The 27882-nt window shown below is 46.3% G+C and overlaps 1 protein-coding gene across 1 annotated transcript in view; it reads right to left on the reverse strand.

The window, feature by feature from the left end:
• The window catches only part of TSPAN7 (tetraspanin 7), a 274845-nt gene that overhangs the window by 41767 nt on the left and 205196 nt on the right, over positions 1–27882 (reverse strand). The window lies entirely within an intron of this gene.

The raw sequence follows: 27882 nt of genomic DNA on the forward strand, positions 1-27882 counted from the left end.
ATTTCACTGTACGCTGATTTTGCGAAATTCCTGAAATTATGCCATAACGCCATGTCATGTAATTACGCAGGAATTTTCAGCAAAATTATAGTACAGGAGCACAGGAACGTCCGGAACACCCAGAAGGTGAGCAACTGTTGTTTGCTGCAGTTATGCTTTTTGCTGTTTTTTTAGCCGAGATGCATCCACATGTCAAAAATTGGTGCAAGGTTGACGCAAGGATGCATTCAATACTAATATATAGCACTGTATGATGGATTTGTATTTCACATAATTGCACAAAATTCGCACAGTTTTCCTGAAATTTTGCATATTTAAGGAAAAGCTGATTATTTTAATTTTGCACATCTCTACTTACAAGTGTACTTTGCACACTCAAGTGCAATTCCGTTAAAGTGTGACGACACTAAGCCTCCTTTTTAGCTAATTTGTTTTTTTTCACTGCGTGAGGGAAAATACCAAAATAGGGGTGGGAGAATTGGCAGCGTTCCATGCCATGGAATTCAGCAAAATTACATTACAATTACATGGAATTTCGTGGAATTCCACAAGGGGACAGAATGGACACTGCAATGTACAGTGCATACCCCTCAGTGCCTCACATAAGTATGTAAAGGCATTGAGGGTATGCGATAAAGTGCATATCCCCATGGTGCCCCTACATACTTATGTAAGGTCAGCCAGGGGTATACATTGCACTCCAATGCAGTGCATACCCTGTGGTGCCCTTACATACTTGGCCAACAAGAGGTATGCGCTGAACTTTAGTGCAGTCCATACCCCTTGTGCCCCTCTCATAAGTATGTAAGGGCACTGAGGGGCATTCCCTCCATTGCATGCCCCTCGGCACCCTTATATACTTATGTAAGGGCACGGAGGGGTACTTGCACTGCAATGATACTGAAACAGGTCTGGAAGAGGGAACAGTCCTTCTATGTTTGAAAATCACTGCAGACTAAAGTTTAATCTACATAGTTTTTAAAAAAAAATAAAGGGAATGCTCCCTCTCATCCATGTTCAAGTATCATTGCAGTGCTGATTTAATTGCGCGGGCGGAAGGGCGGGTTAAATACAGGAGTAACGCAAATTAGTCAAATTCTCCCAGTTTCATTAAATATTCCGCCGACCCCTACACAAAAGACGACTGTGCACGTGTATGTGGCTGGAGTTACAATAGCCTTGGCCTAATACTCAAGGTGTGCATTGAGGAAACGTAGAAGTTTTCAGTGCCGGCCGGCACAGGTAAGTGCGGGTTGGACGGGATGTGAGAGGGAGGAAGTTGACAGACGTTGGAATAGGTATAATCAAATAAATAAATAATACCTATTCCGTCGTGTGTCGACTTCCTCCTGCCTTGCCCCGCCCGCCCCACTGCCCACTACGCTTAGCTGTGCCGGCCGCCACTGGAAGTTTTACTCATAGGGGAGGCCGACCAGTTAAACAAGACAGGTTCATCATGTGAGGGCCATAGGACATGCACCACTTGTCAGAACAGAACTCCTGCTTGAGGTTGGTACGGTTGTGCAATTTAGGTTCAGGAAAGCTATTTGCATGCCACATTTTAATGGCTAACACCGAATATGAAAATCTGCTTCTTTAGATCTATTTTATGTAATCGTAAATCCTGGATCTGTGTTGGACTCGAGCTGGAATAGTCATTCTCCTACCATTACGCTTGTAAAGTGGGAAAAGTAACAAAAAAACTACATAGCAAAAAAAATACATTTGGTTTATTCTGGGAATGTTGTGTTGCGGTGTATTCAATGCCCCAAAAAGCGTTGGGTGGAACTTCCTCATTAAGTTGACGCAGTTGAGTTCCACTACAAACACCAACGTAAGTAGAAAACCTGCATTCACCATCGATTTACTACATAATTCTTTATCTAAATAATGCCAAAACATGTCACAAGCTTAGTATTAATTAACACACACACAAAATAGGTCATTCTGATACTGGCCAGTCGGCTGGTTTATCTGCAAGTCCCCAATGCTCCCAGTCTCCCTCAAGAGTGCCTCTGGTAAAACACGCTTGTCTGAAACTAAGATGCTGTGGAGCAGGGCTGTACTGGTGGTGGTACTGGATGGGTACAGATCACTAGCGTAACGAAACTTGAGGGGGGCCCCCAGTAAACTACAAGGAGGCCCTCCCCTCTGGGGACCGTCCTGGAACTTGGGGCCCCCCTGCACCACGGGGGCTCCGGGGGCCTTTGTTATGCCCCTGGTACAGATAAGTAACACGTGTACGGGATTCATGATTCTAATAACCCATTGCCAGGTGTGCCCTCAAGTATGCCAGATACCGCACTGGCAAATTTAGATTGTGAAAAATACATGTATAGGAACACTGGTGGTGGTACTGGATGGGTGCAGATCACTAGTGTAACAGAACTTGAGTGGGCCCCCTTGCAAACTACATAGAGCCCCCTCCCCCTGACTCAGTCAGAAGCTGTCACACCTGGGTACTGTGCTGAGGGGGCCTCCTGGAACTTGCTCCCCCGCACCACGGGGGCTGCGGGGGCCTTTGTTACGCCACTGGTACAGATAAGTCAAAAGTGTATGGGATTCATGATTCTATTAACCCATTGCTAGATGCAGTTCGTAAGTGTGCCGGATACCACACTGGCAAATTTAGATTGTGAAAAAAACTTGCATTGCAAAAACTCGAAGACTGATGTATTTATCAACACGAACAATAGAGAAGGGTATCATCAGGTTTATTTCTTACGTATTACTATAACAGATATCTTCTTATCAAATGTTCATAATAACTTTCAAAGAACAGTCAACATACATTTTACGTTTTATATAAGTAGCACTTTCTCAAGCTATAGCTATTTTCTATCATGTATAGGGCACACTTGGGTGTCGATTGGAATACCCCAGCAGGGCCAGATGCTTGCCTTGGCATGACCTCTGCAATCCCTGGCACTGCCCATGCATCCCCGACTTTAGAGCTCATGACAGCAGCAGCAGGAACAGAATGTGTGCTGATAATCTGTGTTATTCTTCTCATTTATCACCTGGGGCAAAGGGTGGGACAAGAAGATGCTCTTCCTGTGATGTAATTCAGGGTCAAATGATTTGTGATGTCACTTCCACTACCCGTGACATTTTGATGAATCAACGTCCACGATGACACCCTCGTGCATCTTAACGCATGGCAAGCTGGGCAGTTGCCCGGGGGCCGACGAGCATAGGGCACCTTTGCAGACCAGAATCTAACACACATTTTCTGTTAAATATTGTTATCCCTGTGAGTGGTTGTGTAGGCAGAACCCAGTGCACTGCTTTGCTCGTGGGGCCTATAATGCTGTTAAGACAGCCCTTTTTGAACTTAGTGTGATGTCTTACAAAAAGTCCTAAAACATACCATAAAAGATGTGATCATAAATCAAACGAGCAGCAAAGGGAAATATTACCCCCAGGTCCCTTATGTCCTCGGCCCATTCATCACTAATGGAGATTACTATCTCCTGACAGAAAATAAAAACAAGAGGAATGCTGGGATATACCTACTGCCCCTCCCCCCGGGAGTATAAAGGTAGGACCTACCCAGCAGACCTCCTGTTCTTTTTTTCTGTCTTCGACAGAAATGGCTGATGGATGCTGTTGGTGTGGGGGGACTGCACCTGCTCCTGCTGGGCTTGAGTGGCGTTCGGTCCTCCTGTGGCTCCTCCTGTCCGGCTGCCTGGCTTCTCGGGCAGGGGTGAGGTTCCTGTTGTGTCTCCCCCCGGCCTGCCGGGCTTGCTGGGGGGGATTGACTTCTCCACGGCCGCTGTTCCGGTTTACCGGCCCTTTGCGGCTGGTGCGCCGCCTCCCGGTTCCTTCCGGGTCGCTGGGAGCGTCTCCCCGAGCCTGGCCGGGTGGGAGACGCGCTGCGCTGACTTTCGGTTCCCGGATCCGGCTGTGGGTGTGTGGGGGCCTTGATGGTGCTACTCGGGCCCCCGCTCTGGGTGAGTCCCGCTTTTGCGGTGTTTTGTGCAATTTATGACTCTGTCCGCTGTTTGTTGCGGGGCGTTGGATTCCTGGAGCGTTTCCTTTGCATGCCTCGGATGTCGATGTGGAGAGGTGTAGCCCTGAGGTTGGGGCGGCGGACCCTGGTGCCGAGGTCTGTCCCGGGTCCTGGGTTAGATTCCCCGCCTCGGCAGGTCTTGGGCTCGATATCCCACGGAACTGTAATCCTCCTGTGCCAGGGTTTGTGGGTTTGTGTCCCATCGGAGGTGTAACCCATTTTCTACTTTTCTTCCGGGGCCAGGAAGGGTGCTGGTGGGGTTCAGGGCGGTTTCTATGGTTGACTCCTGAACCCGGATACCGAGAGCCTCTACTGTGGGCTCGGCTCTGGCCTCAGCTCCGTGATTCCCTCCCCCACACCCAACGCTCGGGATACTGTGTGCAGTGTTTGGTGTGCAGGTGCGAGGCTGCCGCTGTGGCCTGCCTGGGTGCGTTATGCTCGTTCTCCGGCTGCTGTGCCCTGCCTTCCCCCGGAGGGTGCTAGGGTGAAGGTTTCCTGTTCCTGTGCTGTTCCAGGTGGTGCCAGTGCTTGGGGCGTTCCTTCTGATGCTGCCGTCTTGATGCTGGTGTCACGTGTTCGGTCCTCGGCATTGGGCTCCACATCCTGTGTTTGTGTGTTGCATGTGGGCTCCTGTGGCACGTTCGATTGCAGTTCTTACGCTGGGCCTTGCCGGGCCGGGGTTGGGTGTTCCGTGCCTCGCCTGGTTCTGCTGTTGGTTTTCGTTGTCCGTTGCACTGTTTTTGTTGTGCTTGGACTTGGGGTTCTGCTATCGCGGGGGGGGTCTATTCCTTTGCATGCCCCCTCTTGGCTGCTGGACCTGTTCCCGGGGCTGCGTATGTGTGTGGGTCTTTCCATGCTGCCCTGCGCCCACTCTGGTCGCCTCCTCTTGGTGGGTCTAGGTTGGGGGTGTGCGACGGGGTTTGTTTGGCCTCGGCTGTTTGCTGGTTGCTTTTCAGCTAGGCCGCTGCTCTGCCCCTCTCTCTCTTGGGCCCGGGTCTGGGGGGGGGGGGAGGGGGTGTGCTGCCTGCCTCTGTGGTGGGGCTGCTCTGTCCCTGTGACTCTGCCTGTCGCGCCCTTTCGACTTGTGCGGACGCCTTGGCGGTGGGTGGTCCTGGTTCTTGTCTCGGCGGGGGCGCTCTTCCTCCGGTATTTCTGGGCGGCTCTAGCCTCTCGCGGTTTCTTCCGCCTTGGCAGGGTTCCTCGGTGTTGGGGGTGGTTGTGTTCTGTCGGCTGCCCCTCCCATCTTGGTGCTGTCGCCCTTGGTTCATGCCTCCTGTCGGGTGGCTCTGTGGACCTCTTCCCTTCGGGGTTTGCGGTTTCTTCCCTTTTGGGGGTTTCCTGCTGCTGCTGTTTCGGGGTCCGCGCTGCCTTCGGCTGCCCTGGTTCTCCGGTGGTGGTCGTTCCGTGGGTTTGTTCCCTTGGTTCTCTTCTTCGAGGGTTCCCCTGATCTTGGCGCTCTGGGGGTGTTTGCCCTTTCTGTTTCGGGCTGGGGTTCCGGTCGCCTCTGTGGTGGCTGGTTCTTTTTCCTGCTCCTGCCTTTGCTTACTCATGGGTTCCCTGTGTGGTTGGGGTTTCCCTGCCTGCTGGTTTGAGCCTTGCCCTCTGGTGCTCTGGTGCCGGTGTCTCTTCTTTCGGCGGCCTGTTTGGGTTGCCTTCTGATCCGGCTCTCTGCCCCGTCTGGTGCTGGGTCGTTGTTCCTGCTTCTTGGGCCGCTGCACGGTGGGTCCTGTGGGCTCCCCTCGTTCCGGTTGGCCTGCCGTCCTGTACTTCCTCGGTGGTCTTGCCTCCTCTGCGGGCTGGCTGTTGTGGCCTCTGCCCTGCTTGGGGATCCTGCCCTTCCGGGTTCCTGGTCCTGTCCCTCCTTTGCCTTGGCTGCGCCTGGTTCCTCTTGTGGGTGCCGTTGGTTCTTTGGGGTGCTCTCTCCCCTCTGCCTCTGCTTGGGTGGCTTTTTGGCTGCCTTGGGTGCGGCGGTTCTGCTCCTCCCGGCCTGCTCCTGTTGTCGGGCGTGGTGCGTTGTGGGGGCCTGCTTGGTCCTTCTGGTGCTGTGGCCTTCCCTTTGCTGGCTGTTTCCTGGCATCCCCTCCTGTGTAGACTGTATTGGCTGCCTGGGGTCTCCTGGCGGCTGCGGGGTCCTGTCCTGCCTCCTTGTCTCGGGGTTGGTGTGTGGTCCCCGCGCTCCGCTGTCTCCTCGGTCGCTTGGTCTGGCCTGGTGGTTTTTTCTGCCTGGCCGCCTGGAGCGGTGGGGTGCGTTTGGCTTCTTCCTGTGGGTTTCTCCACTGCCTCTTCTGGTTTTGGTGGTGGTGCGGGGTGGCCATTGTTGTTGCCTCTCCTGGGCCTGTGGATTCTTCTCTCGCTGGATGTCTGCTGGGTCTGCCTCCCGGCCTGCCGGGCTTGCTGGGTGGCATGGCTTCCTCCTGGCCGGTGTTCCGGGTTCTCGGCCCTTTGGGGCGGGGGCACCGTCTCCCCGTTTCTTCGGGGTCGCTCTGCGCGTCTCCCCGTTGCTTGGCCGTGTGGGAGGCGCGCTGCGCTGGTTGCTGTGGCCTGCGTTTGCTTCTGCTTGGCTTTCGGCCGTGGCTTTCTGTGGTGGCCTGTTGCCTTGGGCTTCCTCCCTGTTGGCTCCTGTTCTGGGCTGGTCTGCCTTCTGTTTGTGCGTCCTGCTCTGGGTTGCCTGGTTGTGCTCTTTCTGCGGTCCTGGACTGCCGGGTGGAGTGTCTTCTGGGAGTTTCATGGGTGGCTTGGCGCTTCTTTGCAGGTGCCCTGTTTGCCTGTGGGGTGTCTGGTCCCTGCGTCGTGGGGTTCCGGTTGCTTATGGTTGTGGTGTGTTCCGGTCTGGTTCTTGTTTCTGGCCGTCACACTGTTGCCTTCTTGTTTGCCCTTCTTGCCTCTTCTGGGGTTCGTTGGGGCTTCGGCGGGGCTGTTGGCTCTCGGGCCTGTGCTCTGTTGGGGTCTTGCCCTCTTTGTCCTTCCCTTGTTTTGGGTTGGTTCTGCGGGTTGCTTTGGCTTCGGCTTGAGATTCCTGCCTGTGTCCCTGGTTGCGGCTTTCGCCGTGCGGGGTTCGTCCCCTGTGCTGGCCCTGCCTTGGGTCTTGCCGGGCTGTGGGTTGTGGTTTGCTTGTGCTTTCCTCCCTGGCTGCGGTTGCTTCTGTGAGGTCCTCTGGGGTGGTTTTGCCTCTGTCTCTCTGGCCTCTGGGTTTCTGCCCCGGCCCTTTGCTTGGGCTGTTTGGGGTCTTTGTGCCTGGCCTTTTTTTTGGTTTGGCTTGGCTTGGCTGTGGTTGTTGTGTCCTTCGTGGTTCCCTGGCTGTTGTCTTGGGTCCTCCGGGTCCTTGGCCCGTCCGGTTGCTCTCCTGCTTTGGTGTTCAGGTTTGCCTTCTTCGGGCTGTTATTTCCTGCTCCCGTTTCCTCCGCTTTGGCTGGAGTTCTGTTTTGGGGTTCCTGGGGTTCCTTCGGTTCCCTTTCCTCTTTTTCCGGGTCTCTTGTCCCGGTTGGTTACCCTTGTTGGTTGTTCCTGCTCGGGTTTCCTGGAGGTGCGGGTTCCCTTTGCCTTGTGTCCTCGTCTTACGGGCCTGGTGGCTTGGCTTCCTCGGGTTTGCTCTTCGTTCCCTGGTGTCTGGGGTTTCTCTCTTTCCCTGGCCTTGGGCTCGGTCTCGCCTTTCGGGTCGGGTGCTGGTGGGCTTCCGCTGTTTTTCTTGGTTGGGCCTTTGGTTCCTCTAGCCCACTTGTCTCCTGCCGGTTCTGGCGTGGGTTGTCTTCTCCTGCCCGTTTCTGGCTTTTTGGCCTGGTGGTTCGTGGCCTTTCTCTTCGTTTGGCCTCTCTTCTGCTGTTGTCCCCTTGCCGGTGGTGTCTTGGGTGTCTATGTTCACCCTGTCGCTGGTTGGCTGTCGGGTGTCCTGCGGTGGGCTGGTTGGCCTCTGTGGTGGCCGGTCTGGTCGTCTGGCTGTGCGCCCTTGCTCTTGTTGGGTGTCTGCTGGTCTGGTGGGGTCCCTCTTGTCGGGGGCTCTGCCTGGGGTTTCCCCGGTTCTTCCTTTTTCCTTCTGCGGTTGCTGCCTTGGTGTGGTTTCCTGGGTTGGCTTCTGTTGGGTTGGGAAGGCCGGCTTTTTACTGCTTTGGTATTTCTCCATTAGTGATGAATGGGCCGAGGACATAAGGGACCTGGGGGTAATGCTACATTACTTACCGGTAATCCTCATTACTCCTGGTCCCGTTGTCCTCGGCCCATTCATACGCCCCTCCCTCCCTCCCGGGCGGCCGGCCTTCCTGTCTGGGCTTGTTAGTACAGGAGGTCTGCTGGGTAGGTCCTACCTTTATACTCCCGGGGGGAGGGGCAGTAGGTATATCCCAGCATTCCTCTTGTTTTTATTTTCTGTCAGGAGATAGTAATCTCCATTAGTGATGAATGGGCCGAGGACAACGGGACCAGGAGTAATGAGGATTACCGGTAAGTAATGTAGCATTAACAGACAGCAGCACAAATTGGAATTCTAGAAGGGATCAGGTTCTCCTTTAGTCTTCCCTGTCTCCATTAAGCTTCCCTTGGGAAATCAAGACTTGATGTTCATAAATTCCTCAGATAGATAAATCGATCTTCTTAGACCTCTGAAAACACAGCAATAAGCACCATAGCGGGTCAAACAACCTCCATCTTTGACAGAATGCTTCTTTGCACTGATGTCTGCTACAGAAAAATCTCTGTTAGGCAAGCAGAGCTAATCCTGCAGGTCGAGGATAGAAAGTGAAGGTTTTTTTCCTGGTATGGGAGGAAATACTGCCTCAGTCAAAATTATAAAGGTGGGTTGAGGCTTTGCTTCCGCAGCGATAACCTGCCATGAATTTGTATTGTGTATGGTTCTCCCACACCTGGAAAAACCGATCCACTCTGAATCAGGTGGAGCAAAATTCCATGAGGTAATTTTACTTCACTGAACTCAGAATTAGACCTGGGTGAAACTGACAATTCTGTCTGCCCAATCCACGTAATTTTGGGAATTTTGTGTTACGTTTATTATGCAAAATTCCCAAAATTACACAGTTATGCTATTTAATGTAATTTCACATAATTCATGTTAAAAATTTACTGTGAATGCATGGGGACAAAGGAACGTGATTGGCTATTGTGTGTGGTGCTTTTGTTTAAATGTGCCCTCGTAGCAAAAAATTGATACTAGGACATATTTTCTGCTAAAATATAGCACACAACGACAGGTTAGCATTTTGCATATTTACGTGTAATTTTGTGAAATTACGTGAAAGCAAATTACATTAATGTCACACATCCCAACTCAGAATCAGGGCCCAAGCGGAGTGCTAAGGCTGCTCACCTATGGAAGTCCTGACAGTGCAAGGCTATGAGGTATAAGGTATTTCTACAATGTAGTACTATGCATTTCAAAATAAAGAATGTTTAATACATATTTAGAACAATAACCCCTGCAGTGCGGGGGCCCAAGCTCAGGGTTGCCCCTTTGGCACTGTGCAGAAGCAGGCCTTAGAGCTCTTGAATGGGTCTGGAGCATGGGTGGTCCCCCTCAAGTTTCGTTATGCCACTGAAATGGGTTGACAATTTCAAAGGGTTATTGGGGAGGTCCTGTCTCTCGACGATGCTTCCATGAATTGTATGGAGGAGAAGAATCTCATCAAAATGCCAGAAGAAGTGACACCCTCACCTTTGATGAAAGCAAAGGGTTGACCACTTTCTGACCTCTTAGTCACTCTGTCATCTCCAGTTTGAAGCAGAGGCCCAGGGGTATATCAAGTAGCCAAAACTTCAGAGAGTTAACCAAACTCCCGGAGCTGTGTCTGATATCTGTTCCTGCCACTGTCTTCAAGATCTTTAGGTGGAGAAGAAGCAAGGCGAAGGAGAGGAGTTGGCCTAACAGCTAGGGCGGTCGACCTCAAATCTGGGGAACCAGGTTCGAGTCTCGCCAATGACACAGAACATCCTGTGAATCTGGGCAAATCAATTAATCTCCCTGTGCCTAACAAAAATGAATGTGTCCTCATGTAACGCAACAGGTGCTATGTAAAGTGCTCTGATACCCGTTACCTTTGGGTCAAGTTCACGCTATATAAAACTCTGTAAAAAAATTAATAAATAAAGGGCCGCGTTACTGGTGGCATAAGAAAGCCCATTGTAGATGTATCGCCACCTGGCTACTCTTAATTGAAGTCCCTAGGGAAGAGGAAGTCAGATGGTCTCAGTCCTCGGCAATGTTCTTTGTGAGCTCCTCAACTGTTTCTCACTATCGCTTCCACATTTGTTCAACAAGACCTCATCAACACTGAACAAGCATTGGCAAAGGCAATAGATCTCGGCAATACCGAGCTATTGGCCTTTTCAATGTGAATGTCTTTCAACCATGATGTCTAGCTGCACATTTTCTGTACAGCATGGCTGAAAGTCACTGAAAAAGTGTTATGATGTGGCCAGCTCAGGCCACGTCATAGCCCTTTTTTGTGTTAGGATGGGCAGGGCAATGAACTCAACATGGGGAATTGGAGAGACTCGGGTCGGCTCAACATCCTGTGATTCCAGGCTTTTAATAATTTTCAGCCATGCTATATAGCACATTTGCTGCTAGACAACATGGCTAAAAGACATTCACACTGACAAGGCCAATAATTGCAGTTGCCGAGACCTACTGGCTTTGCCAATGCTTGTTTATACTTCAGTAGTCTACTGCATAATTTCTGCCATAACTTTCAATGCCTATACACGACACCTAGATACGTCCAAGTTCACTTGGCACGATTAGGTTAGCATTAGACCTAGATAATGTTAGCCATTGCTTCTATAATCTCTCAATTGCCATCTACCCACATCATCACATGTCCTACACACTTGCACACCTAAACTGTATACCAATACCCGCTGAGATACAGCCATTTGTGGGGGGACCACCTACTTTCAGATGATTATGGGCACTGCTTCCACTCCTTAACATTTGTGTGATGACGTAATGCATTCTGGGAGTTGTAGTAATGATATGGTTCCACTCAACTAATAAGATTTAAACACATGAAAACAAGGATTCGTAGGTGAAAACTTCAGGGCCAGAAATGTTGTTCGTGATGACTTGGAGTGAGGTGGTCACCCTACTCATGGGGTATCTCTGCCAAAGAAAAGGAATGCCCTGGAGACTGATGCATTACTAAATCTGACTCAGGCAATATTATATTTATGTTTTCCATGTCACCTGGCTACAAACTGTTTCGTTAGGCATCAGAAAAAAACAGCTATATTTAAATTAATACATATGCAACTTAAAAAGGTCTACACGCTGGAAGGATGGCTCAGGGAGTTACAATGCTCAGTCCTAAAATCCACAGTAGTGATCTACAGATCAGAAGAACAGATCCTGGAAAGTCAGACTTCATCTTCTATCCTTCTGCAGTGAGTAAAATGAGCACCAAATTACTCAGGGCCAGACTGGTTTTAGTGGGCGTTAAGCATTTTCCCAGGAGGCTGGAAGGGTTGTTGGCGATTTTGCAGTGGTGGTCGCTGTTTTTGTTACTGGGGGCCGGTTTTGCAGCAGTGCTGCTATATAGTACCCCAATAAAAAAGCAGCCAGGGGGCTGTTCTGTTAAAATTGCCAGGGTGGCTTTGGGTCCCCATTCCGGCCTTGAAATTACTGCTAAGAAACGGTATTAGCACATTATAAAGTGCTATGTAAAACCAGTTATTTTTAGTAGTATTTGTTTATAAATCAGCACCTTAAAAGGTAGTTGTCTTTCTTCTTTAGATTCGCCCCTATATTTTAGGCATTCAAGTTACTATTAGTAATCTATGTTCACAGAAATACAGTGGGGCTTATTTATAAGCCCTCTGTGCTGCTGTTGCGTCACTTTTTGTGACGCTCTGGTGGCGCAGAACCTGCTCCATATTTACCAGGCAGCACTAAGCCACTTTTTTTAGCTTAATGCTCCCTTGTAAATATTGTTCCCTTTAATGCAGTTTTCTGTGTTAAAGGGGTGTGCAGTGGGTGTTGCTGGGGGCTTTCCCAGCAACATCCATGGCTTTTTGACACTGCCCCAGATTTACGAGAAATAATAACTTTGAGGCAGCGCCAAAAATGTACACCTCAAGGGAGGCACAAAACAAGGAGAAATATCTTTATTTCTCAGTGTTTTTTCTTTTTCTAGAATGCAGCACACATGGAAAGAGGAAAACACCTCTTGTAATTGTTTTGTGCAGGAACATTTCCCTTCCTGCACAAAAATAATCATCCCCACAACGCAGGCGGACTTGCACCATGGTACACAGGGGCCTGTATTGGCGCATTGCAGCCCATTGTGCACCAGCACAGGAATGTGACATATCTGACACATTCGTGGCCTTGTCTTTTGCCGCAGGCCAGCCCTACGGCAAACACTCATAAATGAAGCCCAGATAGTATTTCTAGCTTTATGTGGGCGCCTTTTCTACAAACGTAAATGCCGGTATTTGTAAAGCGCACACCTACCTCTGACAGAGGTGTGCCGGCACTGCAGGCCGTTGGGAAGATTAAGCAAGCTATTGCCCAGAGTCACATGGTGCTGGGCTAACCTACCACCAGAGCCGGGGATTGAACCGTGAACCCTGTGAGCCAGAGTCAGGTACCCTGGCCGCTGAGCCACACCTCTTCCACAAATGATCAGAATGTACCTGGGTTAACTAAGGCCTAGTAGTTGGAAGGGGAAGCAGCATCCTAAACTCATGACTAAAATCTGGCGATGGCTGTGCCACCAAATGTGCACTTCAAGGTGCATTTATCACAGAGCCTGCTGGGGGCCTACTGCTATTTTTATTATATCCCTGTGGCACCAGAAAATGCTTGGCCGCCACATTATTTTCTACGGTTAGAAACACAAAGCCCACCCAACCTAGATTCATGTGTCGTTGGCTATTCTCTTCGCACCATAGATCAGTGGATGTGAGCAAGATAGGTACTCCTTTCCCCCCAAAACCGTTAACGTAACATATACGTATTATCACATATAGAATTGGAACAGTTTGCTAATCTGCACATTGAGCTAATCAGACCATCAAAAGAAATATCATATCATGGAATCCCCATGCAGGCAAACGCTATAAGATCAGTTAAATTGTAAATATCCCATAACATGTTGCTAATGGGGTGAACTGCTGTACCAGAGCATTGGCTTGGAGGGGTAGGAGCGGTCAGATGAACTCTGGCTCAGGCAATGTGTAGAAGCTTTGGGTTGGTGCCCATCCCATTAAATGACACTTATTCTATAAATAAAGAAACAACGTAAAGATGGATGCAGAGGAAAGCTACCGCTGCATAGGGGTAAAGGCATGGATTGCGGACAGGGGAGGTTGAATGCCACCAAAGAGATCACCACCATCAGGCGTGATCAGGTAATGTAGCAACAAGGGTGATACGTGTTATACCAATACAATAGAATAAAATACGTGTCATATAATAAATACAATACAATATGTGTTATATAAATAAAATTAATTGCAATACGTGATCACTCAAGGAAAGGCACTAAATAAGAGGAGAACATGAGAAAAGCAGAATGATGCCATTTAAAGACCATAATACCAAGCCTGCCAGTCAGTATCTGCTGAAGAACAACTGAATGAGGTTAAAGTGGCCACCATTATTTCTCAAGCAAGTGGAAAGGCCGAACAGCTTCAAGAGCCAGCATCAATTCACGTTTACTAAGGCTGCAGTAATTTGAAATTGGTAACTTCCATCAGAGCTGTCTGAAGGGAAAGAGCAGCAGGGCTTGTCTTTCAGGGCCCCTGGCCCCGCGCTTGTGTCCCAACACGTCATGTGTTACCACATGGATAAAAGTGATGACAGCAAAGAGTGGCATTGAAGCAAAATATGATCAAGTATACTACTTAATGCACACCCACCTTGGCAATAAAGCATTGAGACTTCAGTGCTTGGTCTCTAAACAAAATACTGGATGCATACCTGCCAACCGTGTGTCACACGATTTCAGCACCCTTCACACAGGTACACGGTGAAGAACAGAAATCACACGGTGGCAGGGAAAACGAGCTGAAAACCACTGCAAACTGTGGATTTCCAGCTCGTTTTAGGAGGCAGTATGCAGCTGATGTCCATAAAAGGTGTGAAAACACGCCAGGACACCGGCGACAGCCTCGGTGACCCTTTGTTTTGGCCTGGCATCAGGCCCCGCCCTACTTCAAGGCCCCACCCCTTCTTCACACGGTGAAGTTATTTTGTAAGTTGTCAGGTATGTGGTTGCATTTGGGATATAGCAGATTTACATCAAAACATGTAACAGTCGATAATATAATTGGAGACCAGCAAGCTAAGGTGGACGCAGACTACACTTATTAAGGCTGATTTGATAGAATGTGGCTAGATTGTGTCTTTTTGGAATCAGCTATGCTCAAGTATCCCAAAAACATGGAAATACCTGTGGAGGGGGGGAAGGTGCACAAGACAAATGGAAAAGGAATATAAACGCAACATTTCGAGTCAGGGGATGAGAGAAAGCGCAAACACTTGGGGGCATATTTACGAGTTCTGGCGCATCCCTGCATATCAGCAGAGATGCGCCAGAACAAATATGTCACGCAAAACTACCCTTGCGTCACGGCAGATGCGCCGCATTTACAATGCGGCGCGCCGTGGCGCAAGGGTAGGCAGATGTGTGATGCATCTTGTGACGTAAGGGCGGCGCATCGCTGGAGTCGCGTCGCAAGCGCGACGCAACTCCAGCAATGCTCAGGGCCGCCCAATACTTAACATGCTGGGTCAGTCCTTACGCCTGCTTCAAGCAGGCGTAAGGAATTGACGTAGCATCGTCGCGGAAGTCCCTGCGTGAAATCTTGTAGATTTCACGCAGGCACTTTTACGAGGCGCACAGGTGCCGGAACGCACACCCTGCGTAGGAACGCCCCCATTGTGGCGCTGAGCTTTATAACGTGACGCATCTCCCTAGATGCGTCACGTTGTAAATGCCTTGCAGGGATGCGCCACGTTTACGCCGCTGTTGCGTCACGCAAGGCGGCGTAAACGTGGCACATGGGGCTTGTAAATCTGTCCCTTGGGAATTAGAAGCCACAACAAGGCATCACACACCCCCAAAAGCCTGCGATATACATTGCAAGATCTGTACTCTTAAGAGAAAAAAAATAACGCAAACGTGTGCCATTCAAGTGAAGAATCTAAGTTCTGGCTGGCTGTAATTTCCTTTCCATTACCCCGATAATAGATCATTTGTATGCTAGCTCCTTACTCTGGTCTGACGAGAAGGTGCCACTGCAGCAGAGTATAAAACGAATGGCCGCCCTCAAGGCTCTACGCATCAGACGTCAGAGACTGCTTGAGATTTAGCTGATACCTCTACCTATCCTGCCTCACAGTGGTTTGAATTTATGAAATAGGAAGTGCCACACAGAAGTGTACATCTCAACCTCCTGTCACGCAGCGTCTTGAAGAAAGGATGAAGGAAATATGACTGTTACCATAAACCAACAGGCCAGTCTAGTTATTCAGCTCTCATTCACGCACTATTTGGCTTTAGTATGGTATCGAGTGTTTCAAAATGTCATAGAACTATTGAAAACAAAATTGTGCACAAGACATGCATACATTGGCAAGTATAGGTTTGCTACCTCATGTATTTTGTTTGCTCTCAATTGTCACTTTTACCTCATGTAATTTAACGTCTGCTTTTGTAATTTGTTCACTTGTAATTTTCTCCTCATGTATCATAACTGTTCCTATTGTGAAGCGCTATGGCGCCTTCGGGTAAAGTCCGCGCTATATAAAAACGCATAAATAAATAAATAAAAAATAAATAAATGTACCTTGAGATTTAGCTATCGCATGTTACATAGATGGAGGGTTAAGAATAGTAAATTCATACTTACCAGAAAAGATATGTTTGCATCCCCGACATGTTGGTTGTTGATATTTTTGCTATGATATTCTTCAACAAAACTGTTTTGTAGTCGAAATTCAGGTATACAGTCTAAGATTAGTGAGAATTCAGGAGGTGCTTAGAAGTAGAAGCCTGAGGCAGGACCTTGCATCAGTGGAGCTTTGCACTCTATCCCACACCATCTCACGTGTTATGTACGCGAGTGGCTAGAAATTAGAGTACAGGGAAGAATGCCCCACTGTCTGTGTGGGGTGTAGAATCCTTTGCTTCTAGCCAGTTTTTTGCAGTCTTGTTCAAACTCGGTCTACCAAAAGTCTCGATGTAACTCTAGCAGCGGTTCAGATGTTTCACAAATGGGTCTCTTTGAACCAGTGGCAAGATACCAGGCTTCCTGATCCAAAATACCACCAAAAACATAGAATATAGTGGAGAAGTGTGGCTCACTGGTTGGAGGAGGCATACCCTAAAGCAGAGGTCAGACCCGGGACCAGGGTTCAATTCCCGACGCGGCAGGGTCTTGAGCCCAATTGTCCACGGACTCGATAATTCTCGCTTCGGTGCCCACTCTAAGCATGCACTGGGCAATAAGCTTGCTTAATCTCCACAACGGCCCCCCCCCCACGGCGGGATGCCTGGCATTCACCTTGGGGATGCCCAGTATGGGTTATCTCACAGGGAAAAGCCAGGACGGGTTCCCAATGCAAGCGCCGAGATGCCCTAGGGTAAGTCGAGCGCTATATAAGAACACACATACATAACTCACATTGCCAGTAACCAATATACCAAAAATGAATGATTTACCCTCTTGCTTCATAACAGTAATTCCTACAGAAAAGAGAAGGCGCCCGTTGGCAAGGAGACACAGCAAGTCTCCTATGCCGGAGTCATGATTTCCTTTGATCAACACATAGACAACCTCATTTGGCTGAGACATCAGTCTAGCAATGTTCTCACACTCGATCAGAGTATTATTTTTAAATGCTTTCAAAAAGGCATCAGCACGGTCACCTAACTTGATCAAATAACTTCCAAAAGCAATATCAAGCCGCGAGGCTGCACTAATAGCCTTCCATATTTACTCTGTGGAGCGCGTGATGACAGCACGCTAATGCGGATATTCCTGGTCAATTAGCAGGAAGCTGTGAAAAGCAAAGACTGAGTTGCCATCTATGTGCAAAGTGGTCTAACTGCGGAGAGAACTCAGAGTGCTCAGACATTGGTGCTTAACATTTAAGATATTGATTCTGCTAACAGAAGATTAGGAAAAATATATAAAGGCAATCATTTCATACAAGCATGATATCAAGGATGATCCAAAGTACTGCATGAATTTGAAAAAAAAAACTCCAACCTAGGTTTTGCAGACATTTGTTTCTCCTTTTTTTAATATACATTATGTTATTTTATACCGTACTTGTATAGCACACGTACACCAAAAAGGTTTCTTGGTACTAGGGTAGAGAGAAGCAACATCTAGCCAGCATTTTAGCCATATGTTTGTGTAAATAGCCACGTTTTCAGGAGCTTAATGAAACTCATACAATATGCTGAGATCTAATTTCAGGCAGTAGTGAGTTCCAGGAATTTGGCCCTATCACTGAAAACCTTGCCCTATCCCAACCTCTTTCGCTTGAATCTCGGTAATAATCGGAGGTTCATACTGGCCAATCTGAGGTTACGCTTCGGAGTATAGCTCAGTATTCTTGAGGATATAAAAATATAGCGCTTGTTACGAAGTAATTTAAAAATGATGCCTCTTGTTTTGAAGATGGTACGTTCAGCCAAAGGGAGCCAGTGCAGCTTCTTCATCAGAGGTTTAATACGACAATGCCTGGATGATTGAAGGACCAGTCTCGTCGCTTGATTTTGCACCATTTGAAGTATGTGATTAAGGCCAATGGGAAGTCCCAGAAAGAGGCCTTTTGCATAGTCAAACTAAGGCAATAATGATTTGGATAACATGGAAATTTTGAGAAAGCAGGTTATGGCTTTCGAGTAAGAATAATTGCAGAAAGGTTTGTTCTGATTTCCAGACCTTGTACTCAAATTTGCATCAAATGATTCCTCTACTCCACGCCAGGACTGTTATAGTAATCATGAGCTTTAGGAATTTCATTTTATTTCTTAATTTTGATTACTAGTTGAAACATCAGAAATTTACTTGGCTCGTCCACATCGATCCATAGGTTTTCTGGGAGAAGGCACAACGCGCGATGGCCGCGGATTCAGTGGTCCTGAATTTGTAAAGTTAAAGGAGAAAACATTTGGTTGTCCATGCTCTCAAAGCGTACCCAACCCTCTCCTTTCTCTATGTTTATGCCTCTATGCCTCTAGCGCTCTCTACTTCTCTAAAACCATACCTACCTCTGCTCCTCGCTTTCTCTTTCTATGGCTCTGTATCGGATATTCAAGCTACCTCACCCTTCTCTCTTTACCTTGCATCTATCCCATCTCCACCGATCTTTCTACCGCCTCTCTGTCTCTAACTTCCTTTTCCCTCCAAATTACCCCTCTCACTAGTCCATCCTCTTTACCTCTCTGCTCCTCTCCTGCTTTCTGTCCCCTCCCACTTCCTTAATCAGCAGATACGCACACAGACAAGGCAGACAAAGTAAACTACGGAGAACATTACCAGACGGTGCTTTGATATTCACTGTTGTTAGTTGCAAATGGGATTTGTATTTGATCACTCACATCTGGTGAGTAAAGCTACAATTTCCAGTACCAAGTGCATGGCGTATTTCAATATTATGCACAACCCACTAAATATCCATCATGCCATCCTTACCATCGGTTTCCTACAATGCGATGAAAAGGAGTTTAAACGCTGAATTCGAAATAAAATATTATTGTAGCAAAGTGTAAAATCTTGATTCAAGTGCAAAAAGAAATGGCTTCATCAGTACATGATCAGGCTTTCTTTTTGTGCTCTTTTGCTTGGTGGACGATGACCAGCTTGTGTTTTTCAGCTACTTTTACATGCCTCATTTCAGAAAAGCATTATGTGTAATTCAATATTGTTTGACTTCATGAAGGGCTTACAGTAGATAGAAATGGGTAATGAATATAAAGTTGCTCTGACCAGGTTGACCCCAAATATGTCTTGCCTGGGACCCCAAAAATCATTAAAATGGCAGTATTTTTAAATGCATTTGGATAAGCTGTACATATGGATTCAGATTTAGGCCATTAGGTCTTCATGTTGCCTATCTACATAATACCCGAGAGAAACATCTTGGCCTCCAGATTTACCCTTTCTCTCACTTTGTACTGAACTTTGTTCATCTGCTTTGATTTGTAAATCATGTTTCCACATGCGAGATCCCCACCTTCAGTATCCCTCTAGTATGATATTGCTACATGACTTAAATCCATAACTATCAGGTTTGCCAAAGCTGGTTTTACAAAGGCATGTTTACTTCATATTTTTGCATATCTATTGACATAAGGGAGAAGCATAAAATTACTATGAAGGCAACATGGCAACATCTTGTGATGTCAAAAATATACATTTCATGTTTTACTTTGTTTATGTAGACCCTAGAGGACATATCTAGGTGTCATCAGCATACACTGATACAATAACTCAAAATAAGACATAATAATTCAGAGGGAAGAAGTGCAGGGAGAGAAAGGGAGAGGGTCTAGGAGCGGGCCTTATAGGATGACCTTTAGCCTATAGTGGGCTAGATTTCTTGGCATCCTATGCAACTGAGAATGAATGGTAAGAAAGGTAACAGGTACGTTAGTTGTTCTTGGACTAGTTATGCTGACTGAAGATAAAAAGAAGCCTTGAGTGGGTTGCTCAACAGTGTTGAAAGCTACAGATAGCTCTAAATGTATGCAGATGGAAGAAAGTCAATTGTGATGGACAGTGGTGATAAGCTGTATGCGTGACAACATTTTGTTTCAATGAAATGAAGGGATCAGGAATCATATTGGAGGTGTTTGAAAAGTGTATTGAGAGAAGGGTTGTCAGGAGATTAAAGTCTATTTGTAATAATATCTATGAGATAAAGGAGAGTTGATGTGCGGGACTATAGTTGAGAGACACAAGTGTCCAGCAGTAGTTAATCTGTAAAAGAAGTAGACCCACAACCTATTTGACGTTAATTGTGTGCCATATTTGAGGTAACCATTGAGCAGAGAGGTCAGATAATGATACTAGCTGTGAGGTCAGGAGGTTTGGTGATCTGAAGATTGAAAGGGTCCTGTGGTGTACCACATGGACTAGCTGCTCAGATTACCAGACTAAGTTTAGGTGGCGATGTTGTGACAAAGTGTGAAGGCGTAGGTGAGTATGGCTGGGATATGAAGGGGCAAATTTATGACGACTGGCGCATCCCAGCAAATCAGCAGGGATGCGCCAGGTAACATGCGTCATGCAAGTTTACCTATGCGCCACAACAGATGCACCGCATTTACTATGCCGCGCATCGTGGTGCAAGGATCGTGGATCGTGGTGCCACCCTCCTCTCGGAAGGGTGGCACATTGCTGGAGTCGTGTCCCAATCGCGACGCAACTCTAGCAGTGCTCGTGGCCTGCCCATACATAACGTGGTGCATTACGCCTGCTTCAAGCAGGTGCAAGATTTTGCCATAGCGGCGTCGGAAAAGTGACTGAGTGGAATCTTGTAGATTTCACTCAGGCACTTTACTGAGGCTTTACTGTGCCAGACCGCCCCCCCCCCCCCCCACTGCGCCGGAACACCAACATGAAACCTGACGCAGGTTTCATGTGGCGCAGGGCTTCACAACGTGACGCATCTCCCTAGATGCGTCACATTGTAAATAGGGCGCAACATGGCACATGGTTTACTCCACCGCTGCGTCATAGAAGTGACGCAACAGCGGTGCAAAAGTGGAGCAAGGGGCTCGTAAATCTGCCCCGAAGTTTTTATTAAGGGATGGAGGTAGGCATGCATTTTCTTATGTTAGGAAAGTATGCACACATTTTATAGTTAATAAATATGGGTAATTTATTAGTGGGCATGGATCAGAGATTAAGTTGTTGATTGTGCGTGTGTTTGGGACTGAGATGAGGTGAAACATTTTTCTGGCTTGCAGTCTTATAATTAGGCTCAAGTATTACCATGCAAATTACATGGTCAGTCCATGGATCAATGCTGGATTGTCTAGAACGAAAAAGGGTTTTCAATCACTGATCAACGAAGATTACCCATCAATCTCTCGGCTACTGTACACATCCAAAATATGTATACTGTAAGAGACACTAACAGCATTCTTAAATTAACATGTGAACACTTAACAATTCCATTATTTTTTCTAGCTGTCGTGCAAGTTTTATTTCAGAACAGCCACATACATTTCAGAGTGGAAGAGCATATACACGTCTGTATGCATTGTTGTAAAAGTGACACTGCTTTCATTGCGTTTGAGAACATGCCTACAAAGCACCGAGGTTGCAGCTATGCCTTTAATTAAATAACTAAGCTAATTGTCTATTACTTGCCTAAAGGTTGTATAATTAGTGCCCACTCTCAACTCAAAATTGAAAAAGTCCAGCATTTATCATCTATCCTTATTCACATTTACCATTCCATTTGCTGTTGGAATCATAAATCCAGTAGGAACAAAATAAATCAGATTGGACTCCTAAGCACAAACAAGAAGTTTCATCATAATATTATTTCAAAGCACAAACACTTATGTTGCTGGAAGTTAGTGGTACATCTCAAAACGCCCCAGTGTAATTTCCCTAACCCCATCTCTCTCAAAGTGACCACATTTCATATTCGCTCTGCCTGTAGATCAGTGTGATGAACACAGGATCACTAAACAGGATGTTTGGCGACTTTAATATCCCCAAGGCTTATTTCTAAAGGCAAATATATAAATAGGAAATATGATTTGTCATATTAACTTTTCATTCTTAGAAAAAGCACCAGCACGTATCATTATCTTTTTTATGGATAGATTTAAACCCCAGAGAGTATATGTGATGATCATACAGAATCTACTCAGTTTCACTGCTAAAGAGGCTCCCTGCACATTTACTCAAAGTTCTCAATCCCAGAGTGGATGAGTTCTCAGTGATGCATAGCACTGGGTCAAATAATGTTTGGTAAAACCTATGTTAATTTTTGACTATTTGGATTACCCAAAGAGTGAAACTTAGGAACCGAAAAGAAAAGGTGGTGCCGGCCCTCCAGTTCTGAAGCATACTTAATTTACGCTCTGTAGATGCTGAAATGCGAAACTTTTGGACTAAACCAGCTTTGTCAAGGATGATCTGGCTCAGTCAAATGCAGCATTCATCTCTTACCTAATCTTACTGACTGTTTGGGTGCAGGGGCGGCTCCTCCGCTATAGTGGAGGAGTGTCGCCCTCCCCTGCCAGCACCCTCCAAATCATGAAAAAGTAAACAATTGTAAAACGGGTTTAAAACTCGTTTTATTATTGTTTTATTTTCCTTTCCTGAGTCTTGGGGGTGGGGTTACAGTGACGACAGGCACTGAGGGGAGTGTACTCCTTTCACTGCAGACGACGGTTTGGCCAGCCGTCTGAGGCCGGCCAAACCATAATTTGCAGTGAAAGTTCTCTCCAACTCAGCAACGTTGCTGGGCTAGAGAGAACAGGCACAGACTCACAGTCTGTCCTGGAGCGCTAATTGAGGGCGCCCAGACAAATCCTGGAGTGAGAGCAGCTTCAGGATTTGCCGCAGGGCAAGCTGGGACCCTGAAGTTGAGTGCAACGGGATGGAGGACAGCAGGTACGTTTATTTATTTTTCTTAACATTGATCCATCTTGTCTCCCTTTAGACCACCCAACCCTTTCACCCCTGCCCACCTCATTTTCATTATAGGGACCGCAGCTGTTTGGGTCTCTCCTTTTGACTCCACTCGAGTGCCAGCATTAAACTGCATGAGGGACCATTTTACAAAAGTAGCCCTCCGTCCTCTGTGCTAGATCCCCACCTTCTGTGTCCCTCTAGCATGATATGGTTCACTGCGTTAGTACATTAAACCAATAGATTTCGGCTTTGCCAGTGCTTGTTTTACAAAGTCAAGTTTGCTTCATATTTTTGCATCTCTTTTTTGACATAGGGGAAAAGCACAAACAAACTATAATGTTCAGTTTGTTACTTTATTCGATAAAAATTTCATCATAAAAGTGTACAATTTATACAGTACATTAAAAAGAAAAAGTAAAAGAGTAAAAGAGCAGGGGCCCACCAAATCTTATATAAACATACATCATCCCTTACTATTCGATTTAGTTTAAAATTGCTAAGATGTAAATGTCCAGCACAATTAAAAAGCTAAAAAATGCAAGGACCCGCCAATCCTATGTAAACATACAACATCGCATACAACTAGATTTATACAATTGCTAAATTGTACAATGAATCGTTGTCAAGTGAGCCATTAAAAGACATATCCTGCCATGGGGCCAGCTATATGAAAACAAGGAAACATCTTGTGATGTCAAACATAGGAAAAATGACTGGGGTTAGAGTAACAACATGCCATGAAATAATGCTTAACATTGGGGTGATTGCACCCCTAGCACCTTCTATCGTTAATCTAGCTTTGCTGACGGGTAACCAGAAGCAGCAGGAATCATAAACATAGGCAAAAAACATAGGCCTGATTTAGAGTTTGGCAGACAGGTACACAGTACAAATATGACAGATGTCCCATCTGCCTTATTATAAATGCATTGTATCCTAATGTACTTATAATGCATTTGTTTCTGTAATTCCTGTATAAACAGCTGTCTCTAAATTCTTTATAATAGGTGACTTGTGAACCAGTCACTGATTATAAAGAAATGTCAGAACTCAACTATAGTAAGTTATTACAGTCAAGTTCTGACATCAATGCCTGCTGCCAGAGCCAAGAGCCAGTAGCCGAGGTGAAAAGCAGGTAAGGTCACAGACAATAAATGAAGCAGCTGTTTAAATCAATCAAAACAGACGTTTTCTCTTTTTTCATCTGCTCTATTTTTATAGCCTACAAGCAAGGAGAATATGTTGACTTTTTCACTACTTAGTTAGAAAACAGCTAAAATCTTTCTTAATGTCTCTACATATTCTGAGCTACTGTAGCATTTTTTTAAACTGTCTTTGTATTGAACTGTTTCTAGTATCTGTTTGCAACAAATATCTAACCGTTTTTTGATGCGTTTAATTTTGCACTAGAGGTTTTACTTTTATTCTTCATGGTTGCAAACATGCTAGCTATTTCATAAGAAAGAGTTACACACCAAGATTTTAAGTGGTTTGTGGGAAAGGCGATGGTGTAACCATGGATTATATGGTTTAAAATACCCCATGGCATACAAGATAAGCATATTGCAAATCACCTCAGAGTTCCATAATGTTATAAAGGAACTTGGCCTTCTGCCTCGTTTCTCTAAATGGTTGTGGAACTCCTCTGTAACTTGAAATATTCTTATAATGTATGGCAGGGGGTAATGTATCCCTTATATTACAAGGTAGGCTGGATACCCATCATGTTTGTGACAGATACCTGTCTTTTAAACTTCAAATCAGGCCCATGTTTACAGGACTGCACTCTTACATCCATTCTTTAGACGTCTTGAAATTGTGTTCTTTACTGCTAAGGCATAGCATTTTCTCGATCAACACCAACTCAACCCATCACTCTCTCTCTTCTGTTTGAAAATATGCCGTTCTTCACTTCTTCACATAAGCACCTCGATGCCTCACTCTATTCGTGAAGTTGATGCTAATACCTTCTATAAGTTATTCTTTCAACTTACTTTATGTACTGGCTTGTCAAATGCAAAGCGCCTAAATGGCCTTGAATGTAAGTGGGCTATGAAACACAGTTTGAAAAAAGAAAGAAAAATTCTGTAAGAAAAACGTTATTGGACAAAAAGAAGTGCTAAGCCATATCACAAAACATTTAACACACTTTGAGGCTTATTTCAATAACGCGTTTAACATTAGATCTTCCTATTCCATTTATTGTAGAAGTAACAATTCTGAAACAGTGCATTTTCTTTTGAGTTAGATGCTTGAACACAGAGATCTTTATGGCTTCTGGTGCTGTGGAAATCTACAGAACCACTTAAGCCGTTATTATGAGTTAGATGGATTTAGAACTGGGGATAGCGGGGTCCTTGAATATTCGATTCTGGCTAGTATCCTGTACCAAAACCCAGACATTCTTAAATGTTATGTCCCAGAATGGGGAATAACCATGTGAACCTGGTATTTTCTGGGGCTTTTCTTCTTGATTTTTTTTATTCTGACACAAACCTGCAAATACATACCTACTGCAGTGAAAATATAGTAATGTCAGTGGCAGCCCGGTGCAGGCCGAGTTGCTGGGGGGACAGTTTAGGCTGTGCCATGGCAGGCGGTGCGTTGTCTGCTTCGTCTGTGGTATTGGTGCTGGTGGACTAGGACCGGGATGTACCTCTGTCTGCAGCCTCTGTCCCTATTGAGCTGCAGTTTTACAGAGTATAAACTGCATGAGATAAAACTGGGGTCAGCGTTTCCATATCCAGTCATTTTTGGTCTAGAAACACGAGACCACGTCACTATGGCGTAGCAGTATCCCTTGCAGGGATATAATTCTACTATACTTGTATGAAGGTCTATTTTGTCTACCCCAGGGAGGATGTAAGGTGTGGTGTTTAATTGTCCTGTTTCAATCTATTATCAGAGACTTTTTAAGGCATAGGAAAAGTGGTCAATTTCCCTGGGTCCCCACCTTCTGAAGGGCCCCAGGGAAAGTGAACTTCTTCTCTATTTTACTTTGATCTATTTCTCTACCTCAACCTTTAACTCGTGATTCAATGTTGTTTGCCATCATAGTGTTTGAGTTAGTAGAAAATGGGGAAAACATTTTAAAGTCTTCCCAAACAGGGGCCCCCAAAATATTTTTTGCCAGGTGCCGCAAACAATATTAAGATTAAGACAAACCTGTCAATGATGGCCAGCTGGAGGAAATCAGGGGCAGGGGAGAAAACTGGTTCACCCAGTGGTGGTAGTGTGACTAATAGAAAAGCGCCTGGATACCCTGTTGGGTGATTAGTGCTCTATACAAATCAACATAACATAACAAATGCGGGGAAACTGAAAGCAACAATGGCGAGAGGGAGATCATACCTACAGCATGCATCCTGATACAATATGGAGGTGCCTATTTGCATAAAATAAACCACAATTCCATGCAGCAATGTGATACACTGAAATGAGGTCCCTGGCAGGACTATTTGCAAAAGTACAGGCCCTGCAGTAGACCACAAGCTAAGAGATAAAATATAAGGGGGCAGATTTATGAGTTCTGGCGCATCTCTGCAAAGCAGCAGGGATGTGCCAGAACTGATGCGTCACGCAATTCCCTCCTTGCGGCACCACAGATGCGCCGCATTTACAATGCGGCGCACTATGGTGCAAGGAAGGGCAGATGCGTGACGCATCTTGTGGTGTACGGGCGGCGCATTGCTGGAGTAGCGTCGCAAGTGCGACGCAACTCCTGCAATGTACAGAGGCCACCCATACATAACGTGGTGCGTCACTCCTTACGCCTGCTTCAAGCAGGCGTAAGGATTTGACGCAGCAGCCTCATAAAACTGACTGAGTGAAATCTTGTAGATTTCACTGCGTCAGTTTTACGGGGCTTTCCTACGAGGGAACGCCCACCCTGCGAAAGAACGCCCACATGAAACCTGACGCAGGTTTCATGTGGCGCAGGGCTTTACAACGTGACGCATCTGCCTAGATGCGTCACGTTGTAAATAGGTCGCAGGGATGCGCCACGTTTCCGCGCCGTTGCGTCACACAACGACGGTGTAAACGTGGCGCAAGTCCGTCATAAATCTGCCCTATAGTGCTTTGGGTCACTTTGTGCATAGTGCGCCATGCACCATCATTACAGCACACTCCATCAGCTTGCAGCTGTGGCACTACGTGCTAAAATGTAAAAAGGACATTTAAATACAAAAGCTGTGATCACTGCACAGTATCATCCTATTTTTAGGTGAGTTATGCGCCACAAGGCGTCTTCTTAGTTTTCAATGCCCTCTCCCTCAGTTGGACTTTATTAGCAATGGGGATTCAATGAACATCAGCTCTTCAAGCGGAATAACTGGTGATGTGCAATGAAAATCATGCATCTGCCAACCATCGTCACCGCCCTTTGAGAATTCTCCTCCTGCACCTGATTTCCACCGCTCTCCACAAAACAAGCTGCCTGAATCAGTTACACATCACTAACAGTGTGAAATCATGGGGAGTTATGGGTGGAGCGGGCGGCATCAAACTATGATGTGGAAATAAATGATAATTGAATTGACAAAGAGCACACAATTTTATGGTCTGACTTGACAGTGCAGCTGTTGCCAGACAATTATGTGAGTATCACCAGGAGAGGGGCTTTGGCTCCGCCCACATGTCAGGATGCAGGAGTACATGTTTTGACTGGGCAGAGGCTGTGTGCTTCCATAAAAAAGTGCTTGTCCTGCACACTGCTGTGATCATTTTGTTTATTTATCCAGCTGTCTGAGCTTGAAATTTCAGAGGTGCACACACATGACATTGTAATGCTATTAAAATGTCTTAGATAACTAGATAATTTATGGTGTTTCTCTTTGGCAGCAGCACAGATGGGAGAAAGGCAGTTGTTAACACACATGGTTTTTAGGTCTGGCTTGACAGTGCATTGATAAACCAGACCTATTGGCAACGCCAATACTTGTTTTATTTATTTTCTCAAGCGAGTACTAAACTGCTGAACATTAATTGATCCCTCAGTGATTTTTTCAGTAAAAATAATCAAACAAGAGTTAGGTAACTGTTGATAAGTGCAGTATACAGCACTAAGCAAATGCCAATGTGCCCGTTCTAAAAATAATTGTGGGGTTAAAACCAGGCTAAATGGAGGCAGAAAGTGTCCCTGATGGGAATGTCACTGTCAGAAGCGGAGAGATGAACACCTCAAGCTTCAAGTGACAAAAAAATGTAAATACAAAGAGATAAGTCCAACAGAGTGGACCCATGAG

This window comes from Lissotriton vulgaris, chromosome 8 (genome assembly GCF_964263255.1).
Source record: "Lissotriton vulgaris chromosome 8, aLisVul1.2, whole genome shotgun sequence".
In the NCBI taxonomy this organism is placed as follows: domain Eukaryota; kingdom Metazoa; phylum Chordata; class Amphibia; order Caudata; family Salamandridae; genus Lissotriton; species Lissotriton vulgaris.